The sequence below is a fragment of the Nelumbo lutea genome, chromosome 1 (genome assembly GCF_056320005.1).
Source record: "Nelumbo lutea isolate HS-2025 chromosome 1, American lotus-T2T, whole genome shotgun sequence".
Taxonomy (NCBI): Eukaryota; Viridiplantae; Streptophyta; class Magnoliopsida; order Proteales; family Nelumbonaceae; genus Nelumbo; species Nelumbo lutea.
In genome coordinates this window covers 128,942,511-128,957,476 of record NC_142684.1, presented here as the reverse complement: position 1 = coordinate 128,957,476, position 14,966 = coordinate 128,942,511, and the positions used below count along the sequence as shown (strand labels likewise).

Genomic DNA, 14,966 nt, shown 5'->3' with positions numbered 1-14,966 from the left:
CAAGACACAATCGAGAGATTTATGAATATGTTGGTTGGAGGAAGCTTCTCTAGAGTAACATTGGTGAGGGACATCATGGTTGTGAGCCAAGATGGGAGTGAAAACTTCACCACCATCAACAACTCAGTTGCTCATAGGTTCGCCCGAGAGGCCAAGCACTCGCAAATTTTTTGGTACCGGAAAAACTTACCCAGTTGGTTGGACTTCGGTGAATTTGATTGTGTCTAATTTAATTCCTCTTTATCTATCAAAAAACTATTAAGTTTCTCTTTTGCTCCAGTAGTTTGGTGTGGTGCTCAGATTGGTTTAAACCCTTCAAGCATATCTCAACTCCCCATTCATGTCATTATCATGAATTGATACACTTCCTTGTGCTCTCATCTAGGTAAACATTTAGCTCTAATATGTCTTAGTAAATTCTCTATAATTATATATTTCATATGGAAAGCAAGGAATAAATAGATTTTTGAAAATGCCATGCAACCGCCCTACTCAAGTGGTAAACTCAGCGATAAGTTATCACGTGGAGCTTTCATCAACTCAGCCTAGGCATCATCATCGGGATCAACCAAGGCAAAATGAGCTTCCCACTCTGTACACTGATGGCTCTTTTGATACAGCTACAGGTAATGCAGGACGAGGGTTCGTCCTCCAACATCCCCACGAGCATTTTACCATCACTGAAGGCAGACTTTTTTGGGCCCTTACCAGTTGTGATGCCGAAATTCGAGCCCTTCTAAGTAGACTACGGACGACACTTTCCAATGGCATCTCCCATCTTTTGGTATATACAGATAATACAACTTTATTAGAGCTAGCAAATACTGATTGAGTATCCTTCTGGTTCGAGCAGCTGCATAGAAGACATTTGAGACGTCTAATAGACTCTTTTGTATTTATAAAGTTTGTAGATATTATGAGACAACACAACCAAACAGTTCATCTTTTAGCTTACTTAGCCTGTAAAGGCCACTTTACGCTACACTTTAACTCCAAACATTCACAGCATGTAACTTTAAATTCTTAATATATTTGTGCCATTTTTTTTGAAAAAAAAAAACAAGAAGAATTTAATGATGACCAGAGATGGAATTAACCAGACTATTCTCATAAGAAACCACGGCGTGGGCGATTGTTGGATTACATTCAACTTTGCAACCTTGGGTAAGCAAGCTGATTCTGATCATTAAATTCACTGCTATATTATCACTTTTAACTGTGTTTCCCACGTTTCTACAGCCCGTAGTTGGGCAAGGTTTCATCGCGGTAGATATAACCATCTGCAACTGCAGGACCAGCCAAGGGCTAGCAGTGGCGGTCCAAAATGGGGTCGACTTGTCGTCATTGGATCTAATCCAAAACCGATTTTAACCGTTGGATTTGAACTTAAGTAGTAAATAATATAAAGCAGCGATATGGGACATCTAGACCATTAGAACGGCATCAAACAAATGGCGGTACATGGTTAACCATGCATCACCACATACAATATTGCCCATCTTGTGCATGGAAAACAGTAATCAAAATTACCTTACCAAACAAAATAACTTGAAAAACGTTGCTACTTCGTCCTACATGGAACAAACGGTTCCGAACAGCAAAATGGTTGAAAAACGTCTGTACACGTTTTTCTTGGGTCGTGGGCATTTTTTGTTTGAAAATCGAGCCCAAAATATGCCCACACTACCAAACACGATAACGTTAGGTGTTAGCAAAGTGCAATGGTGAATGTGACAATTCTGCCGAAAGACATGAATTTGGACTGAATTTGCAAGTGCAATGGTGAATTCCTATTGACTATTTTTTTCATTCTCTTTTTCACCTATACATATCAGCAGTATTTATGACTTTCCGTACAGGGCTGACTGGGGATAAGAGTAATTGTCATTTGATTAGCTTCAGAAATGAACAGCATTCGGTGCATTTGGTTTTCACCAAATGCTCAGTTTGGAAAGAGTACAGATACATACAAAATACAAGGTTTTGCACTCTATATATCTGTATATGTGCTCCTTCCAAACTGAGCTTAAGGCCCAAGGAGGATGAGAGCTCTATAATTTGTATGACACTTCCCATTCTTTTCGATGTATTTCTTTTAGTTGGAGAGAGATGAGATCATATAAAAGTTCAGTACGTTGGGATGACTAAAGATTGCTTGGGGATGAGGCAGTCGTTTTTGTTTTAGAAACCAAAACCATTCACATTGTTGTGCACCCCTTAAAATTAGACAATTATCAACTATCAAGTGCAAGAGTATAATTATATTCTAATCTCTTTTGAAGTTGCATGCTAGACAAAGAATACAACTTGATGGGTGTGGAAGATGAATCTGGAAGTCAATGAGGAAGTAGCTGAGATGCGGGGAAGCTTAGGGAAAGAGGAAAGGCAGATGAAGACCGAAGAGGAGAGTCAACTGAATGAGGTTCACCAATTGGACAAGGTGGAGCAAATTGTTCAGCATTAAGTTCAGGTGGTTTCACAAAAAGGAAAAAAAAAAGCTCGGGTGGGGAGGAAGGATAGGAAAAAGGGGAGGAAGCCAAGGGTAGGGTCAAGACTAGGTTCCTTATGGGGAGGGGTGTAAGGTAGAATGGATGAATTTCTTTTTTCTTTTTTTTTTTTTTTTTCAGATGGGATTCTTACCCAGTTGGCCTTTGGATGGAGATGGTGAAGGCTTTGGTGCATATGGGGTTAGTTTACTTATCTTTTAGGCTATGTTTGGTTTAAAGGAAAAAGTAGGGAAAGGAAAGGAAAGGTAGGGAAACCTTTACAAACCCTGTTTGGGTTTCCCTACCTTTCCTTTCCTTTCCCTACTTTTTCCTTCGAACCAAACACAGCCTTAAGTTTTAATTGTTTATTCTGAAGGTTCTTCTGAACAGTTTGTACATATTGCCATGTTTAGAATTGGGGGTTGAAAATTCTTTTTCTCCTGCAACTCTTTGTTCCTTTCACAATCTTTTGATCTTTCTTTATTTCTATACTCAAGCTATTTTGCTAGTATACATCTTGTATACTTGCTGAATTCTTCAAGGGTAGAGGATAATTATCAAGTTAATCACTACTATAGCTGCAACCAACATAATTCATAAGAAGAATTTCCACAAAAATCTTCTCCATTCCTAAAGAATATTAATTATCAACACAATTTGTCATGGTGACACAAGAAAGCAGCTCAAGTCACAAGGTCTGATAGAAACAGAGGACAATTCTTTGTGTAAAAAATGTAAAATGGAGATTACTGGGCCCCTTTCCAAGGTCAGGAAAAGCTCAGTTGCCATAATAGAAAAGCATCATAGTCGTTCACTTCATGGATCAAAATGCACCTGATTGTGCAAATGAAAGACAGCCATTTGGAGGGAAAAGGTATAGGACTTCAATAAAAACCTAGTCTCTTCTCATTTTAAGAAATCCCATGGGAGGTTCTGATATTGTTTTTCCAGGCCTTATCATGTTTGAGCATAACTTTTTATGGATTTTTTTGTTGGATTTTCTGTCAAAATAAAAACCAAGAAATTCTTCATAACTAGAATTCTTCCACAACTTTCCTACAACTATAGAGATCATCTTACTTTAAAAAGAAGATTAAAGAATAGAATTTTGACTTCATAAAGTTCAAAGCACTTTAAGAAGAGGTCAAGAAAAGGAAATCAAGAAAATAAAATATTAAAGGGGAAGCGGCCTTTAATGAGGGGTATGATTGTTCAATCCTGTATTGGTCAAAGATAATTAGCAATAGCATTTTATTCATTTTGAGGTCCCTTGCCTTTTATTTTGACCTGTAGGTATTTTACCTTTTTACCTAGTTATTATGTACTAACAAGCAAAAATATTACAACTCTGGCATTGCATTTTGTAATGCAATATTTTAAATTGGATATATATATCAAATGAAAATGGAACCAATGAGAAAATAACTTAGTATATGTTTGGCATTGATGTGCAGTTGCAGCGGCTTGGAGCACCATTTTCTCGGTGCCTTTATTTTTGTTTGGAATCGTTGCTGCCAGATAGGACGTTTCCTGGAGCAACAGCAACTTTTTCTGTTTGGTACCACTGCTCCAGGAAACGTTTTCAGCACTGGTACCTATTATCCAGTGCCACATCACTGCCCTGTTGGCAGCAATGAGCTGCAGCTCCAGGAAACACCAAATTTGGCATTGCTCCAAGTCATGGCTTCCCGATTTTCAAGGCATGGCTTGGAGCACCGCTTTTTATGGAAAAACGGTTCCAAACAAATGTCCGTTTCCTGGAGCACCATTTTTTTCTGATGTGGTGCAATTGCTCCAGGAAAAGGCAATGATGCCAAACAGCCCCTTAAAGTAGCTAATAGCTTTTTCACCATATATCTTTTCATTATATCCAGAATTTCTGGTTCAGAAGCTCCTTGAACCACAAGGTAAATAATGGTGAGAGTTCTCGTCTACACACATAATATGCATACAACAATGTAACAGCATAGGAGGAAAGGATCAGTATATGTTCTCTGAAAACAGTATTACTGCCCCATGATGAAGGCCTCTACCTTGCTTCTAAACAGTTATTTAACACAAGTCTAGAGTTTATCAAAAGACAAATACACATCTTGTCTTACCGTAGAAGTCCAACCACATATCAGCAGTTCTGTGCCTGTATTTGTCCCCTTCATATGTAGACAACAATCTAGAACCATGGACCATTTCTGGTGCAAGGATAAAACATCAGGGTTACAAACATTAGAAGTTTAGAACATAGGTTCAGGTCTGAGAGTGGACAGTCTGCAAAAGATGCCGGTCTTAGATTTCATCCCTCACAACATCTTAGTGGAAGTTCAATATTTTGGGCAGTTATTCAATTAAGAAAAGTGTCATTGACTTTTTTTGTAGGAAATGAATACAATCTAATCTAAAAAATGTTTTTTTTATAATTAAGAATAAATCTATTTAAAAAGAGAGGAGGGGGAAGAGACCTCAATACAAGAGGAAAGAAAGTAGGTATCTTTCAATCTAGACTGAAATGAATACTAAATATAAACTTAGATATCCTTGAAAATTAACTAGAAAATAGTAATAAAGATATACAAAATCTCAACTGTAACATTTATTTTGATTGGCAAAGCTTCACTAGAGCATTTCAAATGGAGCAACCAATAATCAACCAGGTTGGTAGATCTAAACTTGCTTCTCTTGATCATGTAAATCTGATGCAAGTAAATTCCTCCGAGTGGGAAATGGCCTCTTGTTGACTCCAAGAAACAAGCTTGGGTGTCGCTTTCTTTTGCAACTCCTTTCTATTTGATCATAGAGGATGGTATAGTTTCTACTGCTCACTTTCCTAAAGTAGCATCCATCTTTACCATCATATGTATATACTTGCTGAGTACTTCCCAGACCACTAGTTACCAAATTCCCCTTTACAATCATAGAACCCTGTGCAGCCTGCAGATTTATGAGATTGCCCCTTGAGAAACCAAATGGGCCATGTGAAAACAACTGCTGGTTGAATCCTAAGGACAGGTTTGAAACTGAAGTCGAGGTGCCATTTCCTTGATCCACAAAGTTAGTGTACAAATAAAGGGGAAACCTTCTAGATAAATCCATAAAATATAAACGAGAAGGGAGCCTAGAATAAACACTGGCATTGACATCTGTTGTTTGATTCACAATCTGCTCATTCCCATTGTTCCCAAACTTCATTGTGTTCCTGTAAGCAAAGTATTGATGTGATTGGGTTGTGATGTTTCCATGAGAAGACTTCACCCATCCAGCCAAAAGAAAAGACCTACTTGCTGTAATAAGAAAATCTCCATTTGAACCATTGAAGTCCGAAACTAAGGTCATCACTGGAGGTTGGGCATCATATTTAATCAACTTTCCTTTAGTTCTAGCACTTTGTTTATCCAACCATACGTGCAAATTTGCATCTATGTACCACACACTAAGAGCATTTGTTACACTAAACCCCAACTGATGCTGCTTTCCATCCAAAACTTTTCCTAGGAATGGAGTAATATCAATATCATATGAAGGGAGATCAAAAGAACCAATTCCAGAGATAGGTCTCCATAGCAGAGGATTGATCCCTCCGGTGTATATCACAGTAGAAGGCCAGACAGCCCCAACTACAGTACCATCAATACTGACTACAACCTCCCGAAAAGGTCCATTTCCTGGAACCTGAGTAAGATTATTTGCAGTTATGTAGTCATTAGGAGGATTGGAGTACCAGAACTCGTCATCAGAATGGTAAGAAACATAAACTTCCAGAATAGCTCTATAGGCATTTTGAGGAATCTTAAACTCCTTCAACTGGACATCCGTCGAGTTCTGAACCAGAAACCACAACCCATCATTCAAAGGCAGATTTCGCGAGATGGGCAATATCAAATCTGCTGGGAAGCCAAACCCATAGACCGAACTCGCCCAATTCGGCTTCTGGAAGCGGGGACGTTCCTCCGCAGGCCAAAAGTGGAATGTTATGTTAACATGGTAAACTCCAGTGTACGTTTGATCAACAATATTAGCCAGATGAACAGCTAGTGTTTGGGGGTTCTTAAGCAATGATGAGTACCTCGTGATATCTTTCTTAACCGACCAAACGATTCCAGTGCCTCTAGGTTCTGCTGTGCAACTCCGGAGAAGCTCAACTCCACCCAACCACAGACCAAAGATGCGATCAAATTGTCTTCCTTTACAGGTTGCATTCCATTCGAGGACGATTTTGGAGAAATCCTGAGATGGGCAGTTCAACGGGGGATTGTACTGAGCAAGAACAGGTGGATGGCCGTATGTGTTGCCGAAATCATGTTGAAGGACAAGAACAGAGCAGGGTTTTGTCCTGGGTACTTGGATGGGCCGGGATACTTCAAAGTAACGAGTGATTGGAACTTCCGTGGGTGCTGCCTGTGAGACATGTTCTGATACGAAGAGTCTTGTTTGGTGGAGATTTGCATTGGAGGAAAAGGGGCGGTGAAGAAGGAAAATGAAGAAAATGAAGAGAGCAAAAATGGAGGAAGAAGCCATGGCTGGGTCGTCCTCTTCTCTCTGTGAGTCTCTGTTTCACAGAGAGGGATCGAGATGGAGAAAACAATGTAGAAGTATAACAACCGAGGACTCTTCTCTCTGCTTGCATTTATGCATATGCAAGCTCAATGCAAGCAGAGAGCAAGTTGGATTCTAATTCTTCCCACCCGGAGAAAGCGTAGAAAGGATTCTGGAATCCTTTTTTTACGCAGAAAAATTACTACTATTCCATTGAAACAACTTTCCATTCATCTGGTCTGTCCCCAGTAGTACTGTAGGAGTCCCGCTTGATTTTTTATTTTTTATTTTTTGAATAAAACGGACCCACCTAACTTGATGTGCGTGCTAAACAATACAGAGATCAGATAATCCTGGCCATTTATTTGATTCACATTTTCCTGAAGAAATAATTTAGGCACCATATATTATCACATCGCCATCTCCCCCTGTATAATATTATACAGAGAATATGTTTTCCATGTATGACTGCGGGGCAGAGTTATCGTGGATAAGAGATAACTCATATCTGAAATATAGTGTGGGGTCTAAGTCCAATTATTCTGAGCACTTAATGTTAATCCACCACTGACCATTTAATCTCAAAAACAAATTCATATTTATACATTTTATTGCTTTAGGTTTGTGTTGTCAGAAGGCATTTTTAAAATATAAGTTTTATTTTACGTTTTTACATTTATTTCTGAGTAGCGGGCTGGGTTGACTGGATGGTCCGACTGTCTGACACATGACCCACCTGCCTCAAATGTACATCTTATTCTTAGCAGAAATGGTCTATGTCAAAAAGATAAAAAAAGTTGCAGCCTAAAGATAATTGAAAAATGAAAATTACAATAAAAAGAATACATCTTCACGGCTTTGCCCTCGAAAATTAAATGCGTTTGAATAGTACATTCACAAGTAAAATGGGACATTTCAGTAATTGTATTCACATGTAAAATAAGATGGCACCACCACCAGGGTTGATCAGTTATGACCCGGCCCGAATCTGCACTAAGCCCGCACGTAATGTGAGCCGAGCCCAGGCCATGCAACTCTAGGTCTGCTCAGCCGGGCCTGTCCCAGAAGTTGTGTAAATATTGGCCTTTTGGCCAACATAAAGTGTAGTTTATGTTCTTTCCAGTTTAATATCTGAAAAGAATGTTTTTCATATATTCATATGAAACATTTATATTTTATATATACCATATTGGCATATTCTACAAATGTATATATCATATATTTAAACTAGCAGAGACGGGCTTTATGAAGTGAAAGCTAAATAATAGAAATACAAAAAAATAAATAATTGTTTTATATTTTAATTTTTTAGTGACCAATTCGATCGAACTCGACCCAAGTTGGTCGGTTTTCTATTATTTCTGATCGGCTTTGGTTCAACAATTTTCAATTCAACTAAGTTAGGTCTATTTCAATTTGGCCATTTGTAAATCAACCAAAATTGAAATTGACCTAATCATAGATATATATTAATATTTTATATTTTAAATATAATTTTTTATTACAGGAAAGTGGGAAAAATTCCCATATTTCTTAGTTTAAAATATTTTATATCATAAATTTATTTTTCAATTTATTTATTAATAATATCACTATAATTTATTAATTTTAAATTTATCTTTTAAGTTTAAATCTTTTGAACAAACAAACCAAACTAAAAATAGACCCAAACTAATACAACCCGAGTTGGCGGGTATTCACTAATGGTCAGTCGGTTTCGAGTGACAAATTCCTGACATAACTAGGTAGATTTGGTTGGTGAAACAACCTACAACCGAACTGAACCAATCCTAGAACACTCCTAATTTCAACTAAGTTAATAGTCTGATCTCAAATAAATAAAAATAGTTTAATCTCTATTAATTATTGAAAATTTATAGCAAAAATACACAATTATTAAAAATAAATTTATAATGAAAATACAATAGATATCTAATAAAAATACAATAAATACTGAAAATATATTAAATTATTCAATAAATAATGTAATCTCAAATAATAGTTTAATCTCTTATAAATATTAATCAATAAATTATAAAAAATACATCATTACTAAAAATAAATTTAAAAAATTCAACAAATACAATAAATTAAATTCCAAAATTTAATAATAGTTGTTTAATCTCCAATAATTATTGACAATTTTTTATTTAATAACAAAACAAAAATAGATTTATAAATAATTATTGAAAACATATTTATCAAAAAATACAATAAATATTATTTTCAGTATATATAAATATATAATGAATATATGTTATTATTACTAATAAATATTAGTTATTTTAAAATTTATTTTCTATAATTATTAATTGATATAACTAAAATTAGATATTTACAATATTATTTAATTATTTAAATAATATTGTTATTTAAAATTTTAAAATATTAATTATTTATCGAGTTTAATAATCCATAAAATTATAATTAGTACTATTATTACATAACTTGTTATTTATTTTGTAAAGTATTAAATGTTTTTAATGTTTTGTAAAATATTAACCCCACATGTTCTCAAAACCCTCATCTTCCTCATTCGGCTAAACCTAAGCACACCAATGACGGAAACTATTATACTCTAAGTCTCTAAGCGGCCAACAACCACCAAACCAACTATAAACTCACTGGCGATCAGGTCGGTTACATGCTTTGAACCATTTTTTTCATGTTTCCAAGATTATTTTTGTTTTTTATTTTAACTATTTACCACCTGAAACACTTTTCCCACTGTTGCTTACCAGATCTAGGGTCTTTTTTTTGGGGTGGGGGGGGGGGGGGGGCGAGTTCACGCCATTCTCACCGTAGAATCATCAAAGAAATCAGGTCGACCATCCTCCTTCCTTGTTTTTTATCTATTATTACTCTTTTTGTAATATTTTTTTTTTCAAAATCGAATTTTGAGCAAAATATGTGAAAAGTATTTTGCAATACTTTTTTTCCTTTAATTAGAATGTTGATTGTGGTTTTATTAATATGATTTTTTTATACTATTTTTTTTTTAGATTTTTATTGCACATTGTATAGGCTGAAATATGTGAAAAATAATATCCTGAAATATGAATAAAAATTAGGCTGAAATATGTGAATAATAATATGTCAAAATATTTGAATAATAATATGCTTAAATGTCTTGTTTTCTTGATTTTTTATATGAATAATAATATTAATTAAAACTTGGTGTTTCTTTATTATTATTACTATCATTTTTTATTAATATTGTCACTACTATTGTCATTATTATCATTATTAATATTCCTTTTTCTATTAATGGCACATTGGGCCACGTGGCACTCAATGCGTGCACCCACATGGATTTCCATGTGTCACAACGTGGTGATTTGGCAAACTTCCTTCAAATGTATAATATAATATTGAAAAGCATTGTTTATATGTGTGGGTAAAATGGGGGTTAAAATTAGAGGTGTAAATCGGGTCGTGCCTACGGCCCGGCATGAATTTGGACCGGCACGGTACAATGGCCCACGGGTCGTGCTAGGCTCGGCACAATGGTCCATGCCATGTTGGGCCAGGGGTTCGTAGTCCACAGGTTGGCATGGCCCGTAGGACCCATAGCGGGCCGCGCTCAGCCCGTCTGAAAACTAGCCGTCTGGTGGTCTAGGGACCTTGGGGACACCCCCCAATGGCTAGTTTCAGATTTTGGGGGTTTTTTACATAAATACCCCCCAATAGCTATTCGATATTTAAGTATTTAAGTATTTTGTTTATGGAGGGGAGAAAAATAACACAAATGCCCCCCAAAGTTTAGGGGGGGCTTTTTAGGTAAAGTTATAAATAACTTTACAATGACCAAAATACCTCTCCCAACAACTAAAAAACAACTAGTTTTTAGGGCATTTTAGGCAATTGAATTATTTTTAATTCCTATAAATAGCCTTATCCTCCACCATTATTCTCATCACACCAATTCAATATTCAACAATACTCTTAATCTCTTCTCTCTCTCTCTCATACATTTTCAACAATCTGAGTGAACTTTGATAGTCTAATTGGCTGATTGTCTAATTCTCTAATTCTCAACTTTATTGAAGTTTCAACAAGAAGAAGGCTTGTTGCCTTGCTCAACCAACTTAAGTATCTCAAGTTAGTAATTTGGAAGGCTTAGGCGTTAAAAGGCTTTACCCATTGAAATCAAGTTGGGATTTTGAACCGGCAATCCGGGTAAGTCCAATTAAATTAATTTTATTTTTTTTAGAATTAAAAAAAATGGTCGGCTCTTCCAAAAATCAATTCCGCAAGTTTAGTAGCTCAGTTTGGAAAATATTTAAAATAGATGATGTTGAGGGGAAGGGAAAAAGAGCTGTTTGCCAAAAATGTAGAAAGGACATTAGTTATTGTAGCAAGGGTGGCACTGGACATGTAAGCAAACATTTTCCCACACATGAGAAAGAAGAAGAAATAATCCACAATTTAAATGTATCGTTGAAATAATGGAAAATAAATTTAAAAAATATTGGAAGAGCATTTCTCCCCTTTATTTCGTAGATACAATATTAGATCCTAGGATTAAGAAAGATGGTTTAGATATTTTATTTGGAACATATTGTAAAAATATGAATGTTGAAATTGGAAATAAAAAAGAAAAAATAAAAAATTTATTATTTGAAATGTATAGTTTATATGAATCTGAAGAAGTAGGAAATAATCCTACAACTTGTATAATATCTAACATCTTCTACTTTTCATCTTGAGCCAGTAGTAGAAGATAATTTTTTTTTTTATTTAATAAGTAGAATGCAGAAATCTATTACTTCTATAACAAGTTCATTTACTGAAATTAATTTTTATTTACGAGCAATCTTTTCTAGTTTAGGTGATGGAACAAATAACTTTGATATTTTAGCCTGGTGGAGTGAACATTCAAAAAATTATCCAGTTCTTACTACCATGGCACGTGATCTATTAACCCCTCTAGTGTCTACAGTTCCATGAAAGTCTTGTTTTAGTATAGGTGCTAGGGTGTTAGACGACAAGAAAAGCTATATGAACGATGAAAGTATAGAGATGTGCATCTGTTTTAAGGATTTGCAAGATGTAGAAGATAAATTACAAGACAAAGAAGGCATGATACTACACTGGATATTTCACCTGAAGCAGATGATGAAAGTCATGATTCATGAACAATAGTTGACTAGTTTTATAGAATTTTTTAATTTTTGTCAAATTATTGTAAATTTTGTTTTAATTCTATTTAATTTATTTTCTATTTTTTTAACAATGTAATTTTGTATTTTCAATTTGTAACTATATTGTATTTTTCATATTTTATTAATTTATTCCATTTTCATATTTCATTCATCCAAACATCCAACAATTGTATGCTTTGTAATTTGTATCATTCAAATTTGAATGAAATAAAATTCATATTTTCATGTAATTTGTTATTCCATCATTATTGATTCTTATTTGGTTAAGTATTTCTTTTTTTTCATTTATGTGTTAGATTTCTCATTTCTTAATTTTTCAAATAGTTCCCAAAGCTTGAAGGAAAGTTAAATGTTTTAGTTTTACACTTTTACTTAAAAAAGAAATAAAAAAATTGAAAAAAAAAAACAAAAAAAAGTCAAAAAATAAATCTAGCCCAGTTTGGCCTAGGCCCAAAGCTCATCCTATGGATCGACCTACAGTCTGGCCCAGCCCAGGCCCATGGCACAACACGGCATGGCACGGGACCGCACGGGCCTGGGCCATGGGCTGTGATAGGCCGACCCCCAAAATTTTCACTAGGGAGGGCGGCACAACCCATAACGGCCCGCGTGCTAGCACAACAGGACCTGCACTTTGCGCGGTCCGTGCCGTACTAGCTCGGCACAACCCACTTTACACCTCTAGTTAAAATTGTCATTTATACTAAAATAAACACTTATGGGAAAGTAGCTCATCAAACATCGCCACCCCAATAGGTGCTAAAAATACCCAATAAGTGATTTGACAAATGAGTCGCCAAACAATATTAAATAGTTGTTAAAATAAGTACTTACAATAAACACTTGTACAATAGGTGTTTATTTATCAAACTACTTAATCATCAAACATTGCATAAATCTCGATGGTTCTCACTCTAATAATTGGTGGTTCCTTCTTGTTGGTGGCATTCATTCTACTCCAAGTAGCCCTTTTAGTGATTTAACCTATCATTTAACATAGACTTTGATACTAACTATTAGGTACTTAGCTGATATGCAAAAACACATAAGGGAATATTGGAATTTGTTAATTGAAATTGTTTAACCTTTTAGATTGTAGTACAATACTAGAACTCACAAATAAAAAAAAAATCTTGTGTACTACACAATGTATTGGTACTGATTAGAAGATTCAATGGGTTAAGCTAAATGGAAAACTTAAACCCATAGGGTTAGGTTTAGGGCATGTTTATTTGTGTGTAGTATCATGTTAGGGTTCTTATGCTTCAAACCAAGTTACTCGGGTATCATTATACCCCTATATACACATACTCAACTCCACCAACTTTCGAGAAGAAAAGCTTGTTTTTTACCTCTTTTTATTTAATCAAACACGACCATAAAATGTAGAGATAAGAAATCTCACTTTTAGTATGTAATGGCATAAAAAAAAAAAAAAAACAAAATTGAAAGAGCATTAACACAAAAAAATTGAAGAGCAAAATTGTAATTTGATACCTTTTGGAACTTGGGTCTCCTGCACTCTTTCTTCTGCACATTTTACTATACTTCCTATTCAGATTTAGCCCTCCATTTGGTGGTTTCCCTTGTTTTCTTAAATTAAAAGTATATTAAAAGAAAATTAAAAATAAATTAACCATTAAATTCATATCTGGTAGAGAAAAGAAGGTGAAGACTTCCACCAAAGAATCTTTCTCTCTACAACAATTTGGACAAGTTAGAACTAAGGATAAAAATATTAATATACACCCATACAAAAATTGGGTATCAATGTGTATCAACATATTAAAATATTACTTTTGTTGTTGTCATTATTGTTGTTATCATTGTATTTTAACAGCCAGAGAGTGATGCATTCCTTCATTCCAAACTTTAGAAAAACCCCAAACCCTTAGTTTTTTGTTGTATCCATGAGTCTCCGTGACCTTGAATGTGAATACAATAAGCCCAATTCATGGTTAGAACAAAAGATCATAATAAAAACTTTTCTTTCCTATGTTTATTAATTTAGGCTCCGTTTGAAAAAAGTTTAAATTAATGATCACTACAAATGCAAATGTTTGGTTCATAAAAATGCAAAATTGGTTTAATTTTGTAATGGCAATTTTGTGCTCTTGCCAAGTGATTTTTTGTTGTGATGGGCACAAACATGAATCTTGAGATTGGAATCCTCTATTTTTTTTTATTATATTGATCAACTTGAGTGCAAAGTTTGCATCCATTTTTTAGATGCAAACTTTGCTCTGGATAAAAATACGTCTTGAAATTCGTGTTTTTTTTTTGTCATTTTCAATACACATACATTCTTCTTGAAGACCTACAAAACTGAACCATAGTGTATATATGCACAAAACCAGTATTTATACTTTTTCCAATCAAAGCCTTAGAGAAAATCTATGCTGCTGGTAATACATGTGGGTAGTTTCATTTCTCACAAAATAGTATTCACACCGTTCTCATAGCCTTTTTTAACTATGCCTTAGGAACAATTTCCATACTTGTATTTTCTTTTTAATTTATGGGAAAATGTTCCCAATACATAGCTAGAAAGGGCTGTAAAAACAATTTTGTGAGGACAAAATCAGATTTCATAATACATGATCCTGGTGGGACAAGTTGGATCCAAAGGTGAAATGGTGATCCAAAGAAAACATTTTTTTGGTAAATATCCAAAGATATTTTTGGGGATCTCAATATTTGTCTCGAGCAAGTTTCATGATATTTTCTCTTCCTTTTGTTCGTCTTATTTTTTAAGCTTGTGCTCTGAGATGTTCCTCTTAGAAATTTG

The 14,966-nt window shown here is 34.8% G+C and overlaps 2 pseudogenes across 1 annotated transcript; one reads left to right on the top strand and one right to left on the bottom strand.

Moving 5' to 3' along the window:
- Positions 1-4,867: 4,867 nt before the first annotated feature.
- On the bottom strand, positions 4,868-7,208 carry LOC148877507 (peptide-N4-(N-acetyl-beta-glucosaminyl)asparagine amidase A pseudogene; annotated as a pseudogene). Its single transcript, XR_016105375.1, has one exon. The product of XR_016105375.1 is annotated as a peptide-N4-(N-acetyl-beta-glucosaminyl)asparagine amidase A pseudogene (transcript).
- An 879-nt stretch (positions 7,209-8,087) lies between these two features.
- Positions 8,088-8,183, top strand: LOC148877506 (U2 spliceosomal RNA; annotated as a pseudogene).
- Positions 8,184-14,966: the final 6,783 nt, after the last annotated feature.